General features: G+C 35.9%; 1 long non-coding RNA gene across 1 annotated transcript in view; it reads right to left on the bottom strand.

The window, feature by feature from the left end:
- Window positions 1-3,404: 3,404 nt before the first annotated feature.
- LOC123599226 overlaps window positions 3,405-20,225 on the bottom strand; it is a 47,861-nt gene continuing 31,040 nt past the window's right edge. The window contains exon 4 of the long non-coding RNA XR_006713053.1: window positions 3,405-3,957. This is a non-coding gene — a long non-coding RNA (uncharacterized LOC123599226). The remainder of the gene's footprint in view (window positions 3,958-20,225) is intronic.

Below are 20,225 nucleotides of genomic sequence, written 5' to 3'. Positions count from 1 at the left end.
TGAAACAGAAGAAGTAGCTTTGTTTGACAAACAGGATTTTGGGTCCTCAAATATGAGGAATTTGAAGGACTAAACTTACTTTTACTAACCTTCTGGAGTGTACTCTGGGTATAACTCTTAATGAGTCTGTGTTTCATATTTGTGACTTTTCTTTCCCTAGTTAGATTGATCAGTTCCTCAAAAAGATAAATCTTGTTAGATACTACCTTGATTTTATGAGAAATGCAAATAGAAAATGTTCTGCTAGGTAAACAGTGTAGTTTTTAAAGTGTCAGATCAGATTATTAGAACTAGTTTCTCAATATAATGACTTCCATGTTTGTAATCACCTTCAAGTAGTTTAAACTCTTTAAAATTCTAAAGTTTTAACATTGAAATTTTGTTCTGAACCAAATTGCTTTCTCTTTTCATTCAAATAAATACCTATGGGACTACTTTTTTTCACTGCTACCTTTGAATGTTGTCTTTTGTTCTCATGAGCAATTTTGTTTGCCTTATTTCACAGCTTATACACAATTTTCAGCATTTTTCAGCGAAATGTTTAGTTTCTAACTTCCATGATTACCTTCCATCCAGTTTAAAACAGATGATTGACTTACTGATTGTTTTATTTCTTTTTCCAAACCTCCATTCAATTATCAGTAAAGAAAAAAAAATTTTTAAAAGCCCTAGATTTGAAATGAAGTAGAAACCAGGGATAAGCAGACAATAATGATAGATAATAATAATAATAGATAGATAGATAGATAGATAGATAGATGATAGATAAATGCCCTCTCAATTAAAAAAAAAAAACAAAAAACTATTAACATGTTTTTAAGGACCAGTACAAATTTCCTTTCTCAAGAGAAAGATTTCTTTTTATTGAAAGTATTCCCCTTTACTCTGCAAACAAATCATCAGTAGATCTGGTTAAAATTCTTTGAATTGTATTTTATTTTCTAAGTGAAAAATACATAATTATATGCTCATATGGTATAATTTAAAACCATGTTAATCAAAGTGTGGTTCTTGAGCCATTATCATCATCATCTTCTGGGAACTTATGAAAATACAGAATCTCCTTTACTTACATAGAAAGAGTAAACATCTCAAGTCTTAAATGAATGTCACTGGAACCATTACCAATCTGTGCAAAAAAAACTCTGTTTTCTTTTTTTCATTGTATACATTGTTAATTGTATCAACTTAATTCACACACATTTCATTTTGTCCCATAATTACTAAAAGTGCATCTAACTTGCTTCTTCCTGACTCTCAATCATTTGTGTCATATTCAGCTTCTATAATCATATCAATTCTCGCCCAACAAACTTTCAGTGATTATTGCTTACCGAATTAAATGACGCTCCTTTGTTTCACAGTTAAGATTTGTCATAATATGCCCCTCCGCTTTCCCTTTTCACATTATCTGTCACTCCTTGTTTATATATTCTACATTCCTGGTAATCTGACTGGTGTGTGTCTCTCAAACATGCATTATATTTTCTTAGCTTTCAGCTTCAATTTTTATTTTTATTTTTTTTTTTCAACGTTTATTTATTTTTGGGACAGAGAGAGACAGAGCATGAACGGGGGAGGGGCAGAGAGAGAGGGAGACACAGAATTGGAAACAGGCTCCAGGCTCTGAGCCATCAGCCCAGAGCCTGACGCGGGGCTCGAACTCACGGACCGCGAGATCGTGACCTGGCTGAAGTCGGACGCTTAACCGACTGCGCCACCCAGGCGCCCCCAGCTTCAATTTTTATGCCAGGAAAGAATTAAAGGAATGGTCCAATGGGGCAAAAAACTCAAAGAACACAAAAATGTCTTTAAAGTTGTACTTGAAGTTTGTCTCCTATTCCAGAAAAACATTGTATCTCAAAATACTAGAATATCTGTCAAATGAAAGTGATTTTCATACATTACAAGGAAGCATGAAAAATCAGAAATATATAAAAAGATAATAATGGATAGGGAAGAATTTCATTTTTAAACTAGAGTCAAATATCTACATGCAAATTGTAGTCCACTTCTATCATATTTGAAGAAATAATAGCATGGGGATGACAGATATAATATACATCAGAGTTAAATACTAAATTAGAAGTTTCTAAATAGTAAACATATACAATGAATATAGAGGTGATGAAAACATGGACAGGAGAATGGGTTTTAAACCATTTGGAAGTATTTCTTTCCTGGCATATTGTGTTCTAACATCTAGTAATTTAGATTCACATTTCTTTCTTTATAAGTGTGAATACAATTTTCTCTACTTTAAGAGATGCGATGAGCTTGTCTAGTAAAATATTCTTTATTTTGATCCTTCTAACACTCACACAACTTTCATGCATTGCACGTTAGCACCCCTTATCTCCTTTTGTGTGCCAGATTCAGATTTTCATACCTTGATTAGTGAAAGAATATTTTGAACTATTACACGATGTTGCTGCCAGCTGGCTCTAACAAATCAGTTTTGTCAAAGTCACCAACTTTGCATATCAGTGTGGTGTGGTTTGGAATGACTTTTATTTCATTCTTTTCATGTGATTTTATAAAATGAGTGTAAAATAAAAACAGGTATAAAATTCTAATGTCAGTTTTTAAAAAATTTTTTAAAAATGTTTATTTTTAAAACTTTTTTTTAACGTTTATTTTTGAGACAGAGAGAGACAGAGCATGAACGGGGGAGGGGCAGAGAGAGAGGGAGACACAGAATCGGAAGCAGGCTCCAGGCTCTGATCATCAGCCCAGAGCCCGACGCGGGGCTCAAACTCACGGACCGCGAGATCGTGACCTGAGCCGAAGTCAGATGCCCAACCGACTGAGCCACCCAGGCACCCCATAAAATGTTTATATTTGAGAGAGAGACAGAGCATGAGCAGAGGAGGGTCAGAGAAAGAGGGAGACAGAATCTAGCTGTCAGCACAGAGCCCGAAGTGGGGCTCAAAGCCAAAAACCGTGAGATCATGACCTGAGCTGAAGTCAGACACTTAACCGACTGAGCCACCCAGGCACCCCTAATGTCACTTTTTAAAGCATGGCTTATCTTTGTAACAGTAGAGCAAAATTAAAATTCTATTTGGCATGTGTAAAATTGTTAGCCTCCAATGGACAATTTTTGGACTTAAACTAGTTAACTATTAATTCAGTTGTGAAAAGAAAGTAATGAAATTAAGAAATAATATTGAGTTCTACAAAGAGAACATTAAAATAAATTCCATAGCAGCTGGTGTAATATTGAAACTTACTGTTTTTTTGTATATTGCAAACTCTGGAAAAAAACCGCACTTAGAACATCACTTTTTATATAGTTGACATACACTGTTACATTAGTATCAGGTATACAACACAGTGATTTAACAATTCTGTACATTACTCAGTGCTCACCACAATAAATGTAGTTACCATCTGTCACCGTCACTATACAACATTATTACAATATTGTTGACTATATTCCCTATGCTGTCCTTTTCAACCCAGTGACTCACTTATTTAAAACTAAAGGTTTGTACCTCTTAATCTCCTTTTCCTGTTTCACCCATTCCCCTACCTCTTCCCTCTGGCAACCACAAGTTTGCTTCCTATATCTGTCTTTTTGGTTTTCTGTGTCTGTTCATTTGTTTTGTTTTTCAGATTCCACTTTAATATGTTGATTGACTCCGTTTTTCTGGAATTGATGATTTTATGATTAAGCAAAATAGAAGGTGGTGCTGTCAAAGTCTTGCCTTTGTGATAGAATTATTTTCTATCAGGAGCTCATGTGGCTTTTTGTTTTTAGCACTGATCCATATCTTCAGGCCAAGATTGACAAGACTTTCTATGCAGTCATCAGAGTTCACTGTGGGTTTACTCTTATGTCCAAGTAGAACCTTCCAGGACCATTTTAATCCACCTTCTGCTACAGATCAGAGGCAACAGTTGTCTTTTGTGTCTGTGGCACCCAAAGCTCGGGATAGTTATTCTCCACCTTTACTGCAGTATAAGAATAGAAGTGACAAAGAGTATTATTTTCTCACAATTCCAGCAAAAGCAAATATTGCAACGTCTGAGTTTGTATTTAAAGTATTTAACTTTGTAACACAGAAGAATAAATACAAAAAAGCCTCTAATTAAGAATATGGGGCCCCTTGGGGCCCCTGGGGACACCTGGATGGCTCAGTCGGTTAAGTGCCCAACTCTGCTCAGGTCATGATCTCACAGTTCATGGGATCAAGCCCTGCGTCAGTCTCTGTGCTGACAGCTCAGATCCTGGAGCCTGCTTCGCATTCTGTGTCTCCCTCCCTCTGCCCCACACCTGCTTACATTCTGTCTGTCTCTCTCCCTCTCTCAAAAATAAATAAACATTAAATTAAAAAAAAAAAAAAGAATATGGGTCCCCTGGGTGGCTCAGTTGGTTAAGCTACCGACTCTTGATTTTGGCTCAGGTCGTGATCTCAGTTTCTGAGATCCAGTCCTCTGTTGGCTGCACAAAATCTGCTTGGGATTCTCTCTCTCCCACTTTCTCTGTCCTTCCCCTACTCATGCTCTGTCTCTTTCTCTCAAAATAAATAAATACACTTAAAAAAAAAGAATATGTGACCCATGTAAAAAATTAACATGGTAAATAAAAATATATACTATTTAAAGGACTAAATATTTTCAATAGGATTTCACCTAGTATTAAACTGACAACTCTTTGCAGAGTGTAGATACTCTATATATTTTTTCATGTCTATTCAGCACTGGCAAAGCAATTTCTCTTGTGCACTGCACTGTGGAGATATATATTTATGTACATATACACACATACATATATCTGGATGTGTGTGCATGTGTGTGTGTGTGTGTGTGTGTGTATATATATACACACATACACACACACACACATACATACATATATATTTATATGTATATTTGGAGTTCTTGAATTTTCTGAAAGCTTAGATTATATCATTAAAAATATGTGGAAGAAAAATAATTACATCAGATGTAACAGATTATTTGGAAAATATATTATGCCAGTTACTAAAGAAATTTCAGGGAGGATTCAAAATTACTAATTATTTGCATTGCTCCTATCTCCACTATATAATCCTATACTCCATGAGGTTATTTTAATAACATTTTCCTTTTAGTATTTTAAGACTTGAAGAAATTGATTCCTTTTAACAATCTCAACATGGCTTTGATATTTGAGGTAATCCAAAAGTAATTTCATTAGAAAATATTCTTGCATAGAACATAGCATTTTTCTTACATTTGTTTTTACCTTTGAATTTCGGGAAATCTAAATTACTTACTTTTTACTGGTATTTTGCAATTGACTAAATATCAATATAGCCTAGTTTTCAATCATGTTATGCTTTATACTTTTGAAAATCTTTATATAATCTAGTCAGTCATCGGAACATTCTGTTAATATGTAGTCTAAAGTATTTTAATATTGCTGAGCACCCATAGTATATATTTGCAAATGCTGAAAGTTTCTTATGACCTTTGTGAAAATTATAAAAATTATTATAAATGTCTCAACAGCTAGACAGAACAAACAGTACTGGATTTTCCGGGAGTGTGATGTATAAGCCACAGAACATCTGTGCTATGAATGTTTAAATACATATGAAATCTGCCTTCATGCAGCAAGCACCTAGGAAAGCCAAATACATAATGGTGGTTTTATGAAATATTTTGGTCCTAGTGCAAGGAAATTTTATCTTAATATAATAGAAATCATGACAGATCTACAAAGCCCTGATAGGTGTATAATGGCATTCAGATCAGAATAGTGGTATTTGACTTGTTAAGGTCTCTGTGTGGCAATAATTGTGTTGCAAACAGACAAAAAATGATCAATATATTTTGGAGTTGATCTCAAGTAGTGTATTCTTGTCTCATATTAAAGAATCTTGTATATGTGTATTTAATAATATTTGAAGTACTCATCATATTAGCTGTTTTTTTTTCTTTCCCGTTTCTTATAAATTACCTATTGGTATGCTTTAGCATGTTCATAAATTAAGAGGAAAGTTCCTAGAAAGTAGCAAATTCTTCTATGCTTCTCCCCTGTTTTTTTCTTTATTTTACATAATTTAGTATTTCTTAGATACCAGTTAGATATCGTGACACACTCACTAATACTTGACTTTAAACTGAGGAAATGGCTGGGGCGCCTGGGTGGCTCAGTTGGTTGAGCTTCCAACTTCGGCTCAGGTCATGATCTCACAGTTCGTGGGTTGGAGCCCCGCATCGGGCTCTGTGCTGACAGCTCAGAGCCCAGGGCCTGCTTCCAATTCTGTGTCTCCCTCTCTCTCTGCCCCTCCCCCACTCACACTCTGTCTCTCTCTCCTTCAAAAATAAATAAATATTAAAAAAAATTAAAAAAAATAAACTGAGGAAATGGCTTTATACATAAACGATTTTGTTAATGAAGGGGAATGATTTTGCTGCTTAAATTTCTGTATTTTGCAATTTTCTGTTTAAAAATTGCATTAGGATTTCCAACAGTGCCTGACTCTTGAAGGAAATGTAGAATTTTGTGAATTAATTATTAATCATAATTTTTTGTAAGAACTATTGGACACAGAGATTATTTTCAATACATTTTTTAAAAAGTTTTATTTATTTTGAGAGAGATGACGTGTGCACATGCATGAGTAGTGGTGGAGCAGTGAGAGAGGAAGATAGAGAATCCCAAGCAGGTATCATGCTCAGCACAGAGCCCAGCTTGGGGCTTGATCCCAGGAACTGTGAGATCATGACCTGAGCCAAAATCAAGAGTTGCATGCTTAATCCACTAAGCCACTCAGGCACCTCTAGATGTAGATATTCTTAGACAGTATCCATATAGGCATGTGAAAAGCTTATATAAATAATAGCCATAGTTAGCAATGAACATTGCTCCATAAAAACACAAACGCTCTGTCCTCTAATTTCACAAAAGCAAATTAAAACCAGTATTAATTCATTAATATATGATATGCCACGTCCAGTGCTAAGCCTATTACATCATTTATGTCCATAAGAAATTTCTAAGTAACAATTATTATCTCACTTCTCTACATCATAAAACCGAGTCTTCAAAAGGTATGTAACTTGATGAAGGTGTGCATAACTAGAAAGTGGCCAGGCTGTGGTGGGACCCAAGTCATCTGACTGTAGATGGAAAGTTCTCACCCATGTTCTACTGACGATTAGACAGCTAATAATAATACCAATTCTCAGGGACTGCATTTCCCTTTTACTTACAACATTTTCATGCATACAAGATGTGTTCCATTGTTCTCTGATTTTGAATGGAAACATGAATAACACGGGAGAAGATTTTCACACTGTTTCCAATTGTGCTTCTCACATAGAAACTGACAGAAAGAAGGATTTTACCACATTATGATCAGTCACACTTGCAAATGCCATTTGAAGTGTCAGAGTGAAAATGTCTGCTCTTTCTGCTGTGCTCTTGGATGACTTATCTCTGTCGTTTAATTTTAAAAAGCAAATATTTTGAACTATACAAATATTTCTGTTTATATATAAGCATAACAGAAAAAATCATGAATCAACATCTTTCTTTGCAGGATATAAATCATATTATCCTCAATTAAAATTTCAAAATCTGCCATAGTATAGTGAACTTGTGTAATTTAGATTCTTTAATTAAATTTTATTGAGTGTAATTTTGTCTTCATCTGTATAAGTGAAACAAAAGGAAGATCTGGGGTTTGAGGAGTAGAAAAGGGATTTAAAAAGCAGAAATAACTATATCTCCATTTAGTTTCCGGGTAAAAATATTTGAGCAAGTTTTTTTCCCACAGAACAGAATTAAAAATGCATATACTCAAAATATTATGATTATTTCAACTTCCTGAAGAAGTTTTAGGAACAAAGAATAGACAACTAGAATAGACAATATGCCAAATTTCACTAATTCTAAACTATACCTGTGTGTGCATGTGCATGTGTATATGTGTTTAACTGCTGAGAACATAGCAGCTTTGCTGAACTATATTCCTCTTTCTCATTCCAAGTGAGACATAAAATTATTTGCACTCCTTAATGGTTGCCATGATATTCTTGTGATAGCTGGAACCTTGCATTTGTATAGATGCAATGCCTTTGCATTGTTTTTCATTTCTTAGGGGAAAAGGGAAGGCAGAGTAGATCATTGTGTTGGTCACTGAAACTATCTCCAAAATGTTTTAATTATTACCAACAAGGCACCCTACTTTAATTCACAATATTTATTCATTCAATATAATACAGTTTAACAAATCTACAGAGTGCTTCCTGTGTTCAAAGAGAGGCATGATTGCAGCCTTGTTTTCACCCACCTAGATAATGAACTTTAAGATATATATCTACTCAGGGCGCCTGGGTGGCTCAGTAGGCTAAGTGTCCCACTCTTGGTTTCGGTTCAGATCATGATCTCTCAGTTCATGAATTTGAGCCCTGTGTCCGGCTCAGTGCTGCTGGTGCAGAGACTGCTTGGGATTTTCTCCGTCTTCCTCCCTCTCTGTCCCTCCCCTGCTCTCTCTGTCTCTCTGCCTCTCAAAATAAATAAGTAAACACTAAGAAAAAAAAGAAATATATCTAATTGTCACCTTAATATTCTGTAAGTAATTATTTAAATGTAATGTATTGGGTTATTTTATTTTATTGGAATATAAGGCATATCTTATACTGGCGTAATTTTCTGCTGTTTTCTAGAATTCATGTTCGTTTTCTTCAACTTCCCAATTGTACTAAATTGGCTCCCTTGACACATTTTAATGATGTTTACCTAAAGAAAAAAAAAACACAAATTGGATATTGGAATAAATGACTTTTCCAAGCTTTAGGGAACCTCATTCCTATTTCAGATTGTTTTTGCTTCCTAATCGTGGATGATTTTAGGCTTGAATCAAATAGACAACTACCTATTTTGTTTAATTGGGAGATATCTTAGAAAAACCTCAACATTTAATTCACTTAATACCTACCATATATACACATTTCTAAATATTTCTTTCCCAGACCCAAACATATGTCTTCATTTCCTGTCATTTTCTTTGGATTTAGACATTCAATACAACAGCAGTTTCTATGTGAATTATGACTGCCAAATCATTGAGATCATTCTGTTTAGATGTCAGGGAGCAAAGCTACTTAGAAACTAGCCAACCCTTAGTGGAGAAAGTTTTCTCTAATATCTATCTACACAGCCAGACCCACCTGGAGAAGAAGGTCATGCCTTTACAAGAGGTCAGAATATTCAGGGGAAAAGGGAGTTACTGAAAAAAATTAATGACAACATAGTAGAAAAAGTGAAGACAACTATATTTGGTAGAGAAATGGAACCACTGGGCAGAAAATACGAAGAAACTAGATCCAACAGTGGCTCCCAATACTGTCACTTTGAGCAATTCATAAAGGCCCTCTTACATTATTACATAGGATGTTTGCCTATAGAAACTTTAAGGTTCTTTCCAATTCAGCAATTCTTAACATTTGATTTTAGAAATATATTTCTGCTTCTATTCCATTCTAAAAAATAATAACAAGGAAGGCAGAGAAGGGAGGAAATTATCCATCATCGATCCTGCTTATACTATAACTACCAGTATTGAATTTTAATAATAATGAGGAGACAAATCACAACATATGCTGCGGCAGAAATAAGAGAGAAAAAAAAAAAGAAAAATTTCCTAACACTCCAACATAAACTTACTGCTTTACTCAAGACACCACCAATAGCATCTTCCTTTTAAATGTTGTCATGGGGAGACTCTCATAGGTTTGTTCTTTTCTACACAGCTGGGGATTATACAGAAAAGATTTATTTGGACAAAGTTAATTTGGCACATGTGATACCACCTGCTGTCTGTACTGTATATATTTTTTGCTTATTCTGAAATGGCTCTGATGTTATCATTTTGTCTTCAGGTACAGAAGGAAATAAAACACCCCCTACCACTACTCTCCTGCATTTGCCTTCCTCTTTTAAAAACACAGGGCCATAAAAAGATGATTTGCAAAACTGGAATGAAAGATCAGAATGTTATTTTTATTATGATGTTAATAACGTGCTTGCAAGGCATGCACTGCCTGCCATTATTACTGTTTGTTGTATAGAGCCTAAAAACCAACAACTGGCATTTGGTCCTTCATGAGATGATTCATCTAATCACTCATTACTGCCTCTTCTGCTCCTAAAACCCATAAGCACATTATTACAATCCGTGGTGGTTAATTTTATGTCACCTTGAATGGGTTAAAAGATACCCAGGTAGCAGAGTGTTTCTGGATGAGATCAGCATCTGAATCAGAGCTCCTGCTTCTTCAACCCTTGGACTCCTGGTATTTAAACCAGGAACTCCTGGTTCTTAAGCCTTTGGACTTGGACTGATTTATACCAACATGTTTCCTAGTTCCAACCATGTAGATGGCAGAGTATGGAAATTCTTGGGGTCCATAACTGCCTAAGCCAATTTCTAAACAAATCTCTCTCTTTCTTTATTGGTTCTGTTTCTCTGGAGAAACCTGTCTAATGTAACCAGGTTATTAATAAGCTTACGTTTTAAAATCACATAACCAACTTTTTAATAATGGGATGTTGAAATGGATAGTCTGTTCTCCAGGGGGAGGGGGGCACAGGGCATTATCAGCTACAAACATGAGCTCTGCTGTATTAAATGATCTATGTTCTGCTATCAGAGTGTGTACTCAGAAACTCTAAAGTTTGCTTTCTGTCAAGCTCTGGATTGACACTTGCTATTGCGGGAGTAACATACTTCCTTTTATTTGTCTTAATTTTACAGTTTAAAAGTTTTAAGGGATCACACCCGAGAAGTGAAAGAGGATACCTGGTGATCTTCAGAGGGACTCTTTTTGATAGGCTGTCCAGTTGCTTAGAAGAGGAGAGAGGATCTCCTCCAAACCAGAGCAAGGTGGGCACTCTTGACCTTGGCCCTACTGAGACCCAAGCTCTGTGCCTGTGAATACTGCTTCCTCTTCCTCTGCTTATTGTTCTATGCGATTCCCAGCCTGTCCGCTAAACCCACTCATAGGTGTTTATCTTTGCCTTTTGCTTGATGACTTTTTAAAAATTATTTTTTAATGTTTATTTATTTTTGAGAGAGACAGATGAGTGTGAGCAGGGGAGGGGCAGAGAAAGAGGGAGACACGGAATCTGAAGCAGGCTCCAGGCTCCACGCTGTCAGCACAGAGCCCTACTTAGGGCTCAAACCCATGAACTGCAAGATCATGACCTGAGCTGGAGCCGGAAGCTTAACCAACTGAGCCACCCAGACTCCCCTTGCTTGATGACTTTTAATGATACTATTGTTGAATTTAGAGGACTCCATATTTTGTCCGTAATATTCTCCTTCCACAGGGTTGCCATAAAGATGTGCCATTGAGGTCTTATGAGGGAAGGGGTGTGGTTGATTCACAGTAACAACCGCCACCTCTAAAGATCCAGCACTATATTTCTGTTGGGATCCCACTTCCCCAGATGATTGCCGGCCAATACCTGGGCATGCTCTCAGTGCTAGTGCTGGCCTGTTCCTGTAATTCGTGGAACAGGAACGTCTAACAGGGGATGTGGGCTGCGGACTCCCCATTGTCCTGGAAGAAACTTTCTTAAAACTACTGAGACCCTGTAACCTCACAATCCTCTTCTCCTACCCTGTCATATCACAGGCCCATCCTATATTACACTCTGCAGGCTCTCTCTTTTGATGCCTGCTTCCTCCTCCGCTCTCTCCTTCACAGCCATTTCCCCCAATAAGTTGCTTGCATTTCTAATCCTGTCTTAGCATCTGTTTCTTGGTGAATCCAAACTGATGGATTTCCTAATCCTAAGAAGCAGTTGATATGGCTCATTAAAAAAGGAAGAAAAACATAAACACATACAAAATCAGGTTTAAAAAAAGAAAATGTGAGAACAGAGCTGAAAGTATATGGACCAAGGAGACTCTGGTTAATATGCAATCACAAACCAAGTAAAATATTTTACTTAAATAAATACAAAATATAAACATATTTAATATAAATATAAAAAGAATATAAAAACATATAATTTACAAATCTCACTCTGAACTTCCTGGCATCTGGGGAAACATTGTAAATAAATTACACAAATTTTATAGCATAAATGCAACTTATTCCAACTGTCTGGTTCAAAAGCTTGGCCTCTGCTACAGCCCCTTGTCTGTGTCACCACTTCCTTCCTTTGGAAAGTAGTCCCTTCACAACCTTCTCCCCTCACAGTAACCAGGTTGTCTGAATAGCAGGTGACTTCTTGTTCATGACTCTATTCCCTGGCTTCAGTGACAGGCTGATGTATAGACATATGTCCACCACTCTGGATACAGTGAGTGCTTCTGCTAGACATGACTCAAGACTTGTCAACCAGTGATCTTGCCTAAGGTCTTTTAATTAAGGCTGGCAAGAAAGAATCCTCTTTGTTCTTTGGCTGGAGCTCTGTAGGTGTGCATGAAGATGCCGACAGTCATAGGGAATGATTAACTAAAATAGTAAGATTGGTATCTTGAAAACACCAGAGATGAGAGATTGAGTGCATTTGGTACTAGAATCAGTGATTGTAGTCATTCCTAAGGCTATATCCATCCTGTTCTTGCTGTGGTTTGGCTATGCAATTCAATTAATTCAACATTTTGCTTAAGGCATCCTGAGTTGATGCTCTGTTGCTTATAAACCAAAAGGCTTATCTAGTGTAGTTGTCATTCTTATTCCTTGATATTACTTTCTTCATAGCATCTCTCTGACATTGTGTGTAATATCATAATAAGCACTTGCAGACTTTTGACAGAATATGTCTCTTGCACTTTAGCTGGTAGAATACAAAATGAATTTATTTCATTGATTGTAACCATTTTATTTGCATTTATTTCATGCATTATTTAATATTTAATAAACTTCATTTTTAAGAATAGTTTTAGATTTACAAAAATGTTTTAAGAATTCTTGACAAAATTCTTTTTATGTCACACCTCATTTCTCTCATTGCTAATATTACTTTGGTACATTTGTTACAATTAGTGAACTGATATCGATACATTCTTATCACCTAAAGTCAATATTTTATTCATATTTCCTTAGTTTTTCCCTTGATGTTTTTTTTTTGTGATCCAGAACCCCATCTAGGTTACCACATCACTTTTAATAATCATATCTCCTTAGGTTGGATCAACTTTATTGTGACAGTTTCTCAAATTTTCCTGTTTTTTGATGACCTTGACAATTTTCCGGAGTGCTATTCAGGTATGTTGTAGAATATCTTCCAGAGTGCTAGTCAGGTATGTTGGGATTGGTCTGATGTTTTTCTCATACTAAGACTATGGTTATGGGTTTTGGGGAAGAAGATCACAGAAGTAAAGTGCCAGTCTCCTGAAATCATATCTGCTTTCATGATATCTGAGTTCTCATAAATTTTATCCCCCATCTGCTAAATTTGCTTACAACAGGAGAGGCAAATATCACATTACTTTTTTTTTTTTTTTTTAATTTTTTTTTTTTTTAATTTTTTTTTTTTCAACGTTTATTTATTTTTGGGATAGAGAGAGACAGAGCATGAACGGGGGAGGGGCAGAGAGAGAGGGAGACACAGAATCGGAAACAGGCTCCAGGCTCTGAGCCATCAGCCCAGAGCCTGATGCGGGGCTCGAACTCACGGACCGCGAGATCGTGACCTGGCTGAAGTCGGACGCTTAACGACTGCGCCACCCAGGCGCCCCAATATCACATTACTTTTAAAGAATTATTTATTAGCTTCCTTGGAAGAAAACCTCACTTACTATGTAATATTACTTTTACACTTTCAACATTTGACTTTCAAACATATATTCAGGGCACTTTCATTGCAAATGAGGGAGACTCTGCATCTGATTGAGAGCATTTTATTTGTTTTCACTTTATTCAGTATCAGTGTTCCTGAAACATTTGCCAGTGAGCATGATAGCAGCTTATCTAACATTTTCATTGGTATCTTCCTACTCAAACTTTTTCCTGTTACTTTAATCAAATAATTCATCATCTCACTTTCCTTTGATGTTCCTAGAGATTTGTATCTCTCTATATAAGCATTACATCTTTTCTGATTGATTTTCCCCCATGTTCAGTATAAGTGCTATAATCTCTGTTGGGTTTGATCTAGCTAAATTCCATGTCTAAAATTGAATTTTTAGTTATTTCTAGGAGAATTGAGATTTCACACTGATCAGCACTCTTGAGAGTGAAATCAAAGTAAAAAAAAAGTTACTAAAGAATTGTTATGATATGATATATTCATAGACTTTATTGAGTACTGAAAGAGTATTACGTGAAATTTTATTTTATTATTATGATTTATAGACCAACTTGCACCTTTAATGGCGTATAGCCATAATCCAGGATATGTGGCATTTTATGTGGCAGTTTATATATATGGGATGGAGGAGTAAGTTAATGATGTCTAAGAACATCGTTGAAGTATACTGCTTTAAAAAAAAAACGGTAGAGGAGCCATGTGGATTTCAGGTGGGAAGGCTAGGCTATATGTATTTGGGAAACAGAGTGCAATATAACAGAGGACCTGATATAAAAAATGTTCAACATCAAGGAATCTGAGACAAGTTAGTGGTATCCCATCAGGAAGGAGAACATAAGGAGACATATAATTATATGTGCAGAAATGCCATCACTTGCTATTTATTTTGTTTTCCTACAGATAACTACAAGTTGTTATTTGGGAATAAACTTCAATTTCTAGAGAATGAACTGGAGAAAAGCATTTCTGCGAAAAGACTGGTGACCTGGCCAGGTAACTAGAATCAGAATGCAGAATCAGGACACCACTATGGACCAGGGCATGTAGCGATTTATTCTATTTAACTAAGGTGAAAGTACTTACAATGCATGTAATAAATTAGGAAAATCAGTATTAGAATTGGACTTCTTCATGCTAGTTCAAGTTTTTGACAATGGCACTGTTGGATCCAACTACAGAAAACTGTAATTAGCTTCAGGATGTGGCTTAGCTAATGAAATGAAGAAGAAATTTTGCTTAAGAATAGTCCCCACTAATAGCACTAAAATTCAATGATCATTGTGAATTGGATTACCCAATTTCTCTCCATTCTGACAATACTGATGAAGATGGGTTTTTGACTTCTAAAGCTTCAGTGAGGAGCAGTTTATAATCTATTGGAATTGAATTGATATCTTTTCTATTACAAGGAAAACATATTAGAAATATTTTTAATTATCAATGGCCAAAACACTGGGGAAAGAATGTAGTGGTGGTTTATTGCCTATAAACAGGATATATAATCTGAATGAAATTTTGTAGTAGTGTTTGAAGATGATGCAAATGATTTCTTGGCTCCAAGAAGACATTCATGATATAAGTGGATATTTCTACACAAACAATAAGCCATTCTCAAATGCTTTTGAATTATTTCATGTATTTCTAGGAGAATTGACAACTACCACTTTCTTTCTAGACTTTTATAATGATCAATCATTTCTACTTAATGTTTTTCTACCGAATTAAATTTGGTTTAAAAATATAAATTCATAGAAGTGAAAGAAAGTGTTATGATAAAAATGTCCCGGGGGTGCCTGGGTGGCTCAGTCGGTTGAGTGGCAGACTCTTGATTTCAACTCAGGTCTTGATCTTAAGGTTCATGAGATTGAGCCCCATGTTGCTGACAGCATGGAGCCTGGTTGGATTTCTCCCTCTCACTCTCTCTTTTTCAAAATAAATAAACATTAAAAAGAAGTCCCTGAAGAAAATAAGTTTTCTTATGCCTTATATTCTTGCACACTATCCATTCCTCAAAAAAAAATTGTAATAGAAAAGGGAAATACAGTTTAAGTGATATGCTGAAAACCCTGTGAGTTCATTTGGAGAAGAGTTAGGTCTGAAAATTTCATGCCTTCTCTATGCAGTGTCTAGTATTCTCATTGATTCTATTTTTTATTTCCTACCTTGTGTTAGCAATATTACAATTCTGAACTGTTTAAAAAATTTCTGGGTGTCTAAAAATAGCAATGTTTCTTTTGAGTTATAGTTCAATAATTCATAAAGATAATATTTGAAATAGCATCAATGGAGAAATAAGTATTATTTTATTTTTTAATTCCTTTATCATAATAAATACTAAAGTATTACCAGGCTAAAATATTACTACCCTAATATATTGCCACGTTAAGTTAACTCTACTCTGATTTATTTATTTACTTAAAAAATTTTTAATGTTTATTTATTTTTGAGAGAGACAGAAAGACAGAGAGAGATAGAGTGAGCAGGGTAGTGGCAGTAAGAGAGGGGGACAGAGGATCCAAGCGGGTTCTTCACTGACAGCAGCAAGCCCTATGTAGGGCTGGAACTCATGCACTGTGAGATCACCACTTGAGCCAAGGTTGAATGCTCAACCGACAGAGCCATCCAGGTGTCCCTTTCGCTATGTTATGAAAACATTTTCATAAACTGAGCATGAATTAGGGAACAGTCCCCAAGATCACTCTCACTTGTCATCAATAGCAAGTTTGGGGTTCCCAAATATCACCCTCAGTTTTGGTAATTTCCCAGAAGGACTCACAGAACTCACTGAAAGCTGTTATATTCATGGTTACAGTTTACTACAGTGAAAATACACACATCAAAATCAGTCAAAGGAAGAGATGCATGGGGTAAAGTGCAGGAGAATTCCAGATGTACAACACCCAATTTTGCTCTTTCTGTCAAGGAATGGACAGCTTTAATTCCTCCTACAAAAATACATGATGATATACTTGAAGCACAGCCTACTAGGGAAGTTCTCTCAGGCCATGGTGTCCAGAGTCTTTAGTGGATTCTATCAGGTAGCCATGGTGGACTATCCACATGACTGACCTCTTTCCCCAGAGTCTCTGGAGGTATTGAGCTGAGATCTTGTCCCTCAAAGCCACCTACCATAAACCACACTATTAGATTGCCTGGCTTAGCCTAAAGACACCAACAAAGATGCTTATATCACGCAGGGCATTCCAAGGGCTTAGAGATCACTTCCCAGGACCCAAGGGCAAAGGACAGGTCTTTAGTCAAGGTTCAATTCTTTACTACACACTGAGAAATGTTTTTTTTTTAAATTTTCTTTTATGTAGAAAAATGCTTATAAGCCTGTTTCAAAATTAAGCAAAAATAAAACCTGAACATGCTAGAATAAACATATGATCAGGAATAAACATAGGTCATCGAATGAGTATTCTAGCATAATTAACTGACTGGGTGCAGGTATTTTTCAGCTCTCAAGTATTGTTACAACAGAAAATCAAGGATTCTCAAAGAAAGAAAGGAGGGTACAACATTAAATGTGAGTATAAGAAAGAGAAAAGGGAAAGGAAAGGAGAGGAGAGAAGAGGAAAGAAGAGGAGAGGAGAGGAGAGGAGAGGAGAGGAGAGGAGAGGAGAGGAGAGCAAAGGAGAGAAAAGGAAAAGAAAGGAAAGGAAAGGAAAGGAAAGGAAAGGAAAGGAAAGGAAAGGAAAGGAAAAGATGAACAACCTGGAACTAAACTCCTGAAGAATTACAGTGAATTCAGGCAACTGACCAAAAAAGAAAATCATAATCTAAATAATTAGGACTTTTAAAATATTTAGTGCCCTATTTCTTGTTGTTTTACCCGCTTCTTGGAAACCCTTCTCAACTCCATACACTATTTTACAGATTTAACTCTTCTTAAAGTTAAAAATCAAAATTGCTACAGGAAAACCCTGCCTGATCCTCAAATATATGTCAGGTAATTTTATTATACCACATGCACACACACATGCATACTATCCTGAAATATATAAGTATACACACACACACATACAAAGAGAGAAGATATATATATATATATATATATATATATATATACACACACACATACACACACACACACACACACATATATATATATACATGCACAAACATGGAAAGTATATTTGTGTATATGTATATATACATACATACATATAGATATGTATATGTGTATGTGTCATCTTTTATGTAGAGCGTGCTTTAGTTTTTTAGCCCTTGTTGAAAATTGCAGTTGAATAATTATTGGTGTAATTGTTTTTCCTGATAAAACCCTCAGCAGAAGAACTATATTAATCTTGATCATTTTCTATCTGGCAAATAGCACAGTGGCTGGCCCATGATGGGCTTTGAATTAGTATTTGTTAAAGTTAGCATTTGTTGGAAGAATAAATATTTCTTTACATTAAAGTGGTAAGAGTTAATGGTGAATCAATTGAGAAATTAGAAAGTTAACACCAAGATATTAGGTAAACTATGAGTCAAATATTACAGATGAGAATTATGGGCTGTTTCAAGAAGAAGAGTAATCACACAAGAGAAAATAGAGATAAGATTTTTTTTTGGAAATAAATATGGAAATATGCATTTTTTGGAAATATGCATTATGAGCTTATATGTAATTTCTAATAATAGTGAAATTTTAATTAAAAAGTGCTGCTATGAGGCATAATCACCAAAGCCAAGGTGTCATGAGTTTAAGGTATTGCCTTTTAGCACCAAATTTGGCTTTCTATACTGACTTTGTGATACTGGAGCTGGGATCCTGAATACCACATATTAGGATTTGCCAACAAGGGGTGCTGGAAGGTAGATGCATAGCTAGAAGAGGAAGAAAGGATTTATTCCTTTCTATCTTTGTATTGGAGACTTTCCTAGGCTTGCAATTTGTGTGAACATCACCCTAATAAAGTCTAATAAGTAAGTATATATCTTTGTAGCAGCAGCTGAATCCAGATGCCAGTTTTCTCAAAATGTGCCACAGTGGCTTCACGTAACTGCCTCTTAAACAAACAACTTAGCAGTGCCCCCTCCCATAGGGCTGTTCTCCAAGCTCAGGTCCATCAGCAGCTGGACAGCTACTCCCTCCTCAGGGATCTTAGGAGACATCCTCTTCTAAGTTTTTAAGTTTTCATAATTCCAACGTCTTTTCTTGGTTCTCCCAGCCCTAGGAGTAGTGGTTACTTTCTCTTTTTTTATTAAATTTTTTTTAATATTTATTTATTTTTGAGAGAGTGAGAGACACACCATAAGTAGGGGAGGAGCAGAGAGAGAGGGAGACACAGAATCTGAAGCAGACTCCAGGTTCTGAGCTGTCAGCACAGAGCCTGATGCAGGACTCGAACCCAAAAACCATGAGATCATGACCTGAGCTGAAGTTGGATGCTTAACCGACTGAGCCACCCAGTCACCCCAGTAGTTACTTTCTACAGCCGCTACTTCTCTGATACACTGGAATTTTCTGTCTACCTTTTTAACGACTAACATATTTATACCTAAGTAAAAATTATTATATCAAACGCTCTCTGTTCCAATAGCTGGATGGATTCTGCTGTCTGACTGGGCTCTAGCTGAAACAGAGGGAATATGTATTGAGGAAATAAGTAGAGACTGAATATAGTTTGATAGAAGTGACTTGGCAATAAAGAGAAAAGAAACAGGCATGTCCTAAAAGAATCGATGCAAGGCATATGGAAGATCTGACGATGTTTGGGGACAGAGGGAGATGCTAGTGGAATGAGAAAGCTTGAGAACTGATGAGAAGGAGGGAATGAATGAGGCTGCAGGTCCCAGAGGCAATAGAAGTCATTTAGTTTAATGGATAAAGGAGATGTTATTAGTCTGAAAATGGAGGAAAGTGACATCTTTTCTACAAGCAGAAAAAAAAAGGAACAGGTAAAAAGCAGTTTAATGTTATAGGGAAGTTTTCAAGGGAGAAAAGAAAAATATCAAGGTAAAAGAGAGATTGAGAAATGTAATGCTCATTAAAGAAGGTGGTGAACATCTGCCAAAATGAATAAAAGGAAGGAATTTGAAAGAGTAGTAAATTTGGACCACTAGCTGTGGCCATCAATAGACACAGTTATAATAGTTTATATTATATTACCCAGGATACTTTTGGTTTTAAGTAAGAAAGACCCAATTTGGTAAAAAAAAATGATAAAAAATGAATTTAATTGATGTGTATCAGAGTAGCTTACAAAGTTAAAGGGGAAGATAATCAAGTCTTGGCAACTTATGATCCAGGGACAGTCACAGGCCAATAGGGGTTAGAACAGGAACACAGATACCATCAATCTTCATATTTGCTGTGTCATTTATTTATGCTTCTCCCTAGCTGTTGACTCCATTTACTCTTTCTCTGTGATAGCCTTGTTCATCCAGCAGGAAACATGGCCACTATATGGAAAAGAGACATCTATTGCATTGCAAGAAATCCACATAG

This window comes from Leopardus geoffroyi, chromosome A1, assembly GCF_018350155.1.
Source record: "Leopardus geoffroyi isolate Oge1 chromosome A1, O.geoffroyi_Oge1_pat1.0, whole genome shotgun sequence".
Taxonomy (NCBI): domain Eukaryota; kingdom Metazoa; phylum Chordata; class Mammalia; order Carnivora; family Felidae; genus Leopardus; species Leopardus geoffroyi.
The sequence above is the reverse complement of the archived record's forward strand: the minus strand, read 5'-3'. Positions and strand labels throughout refer to the sequence as shown.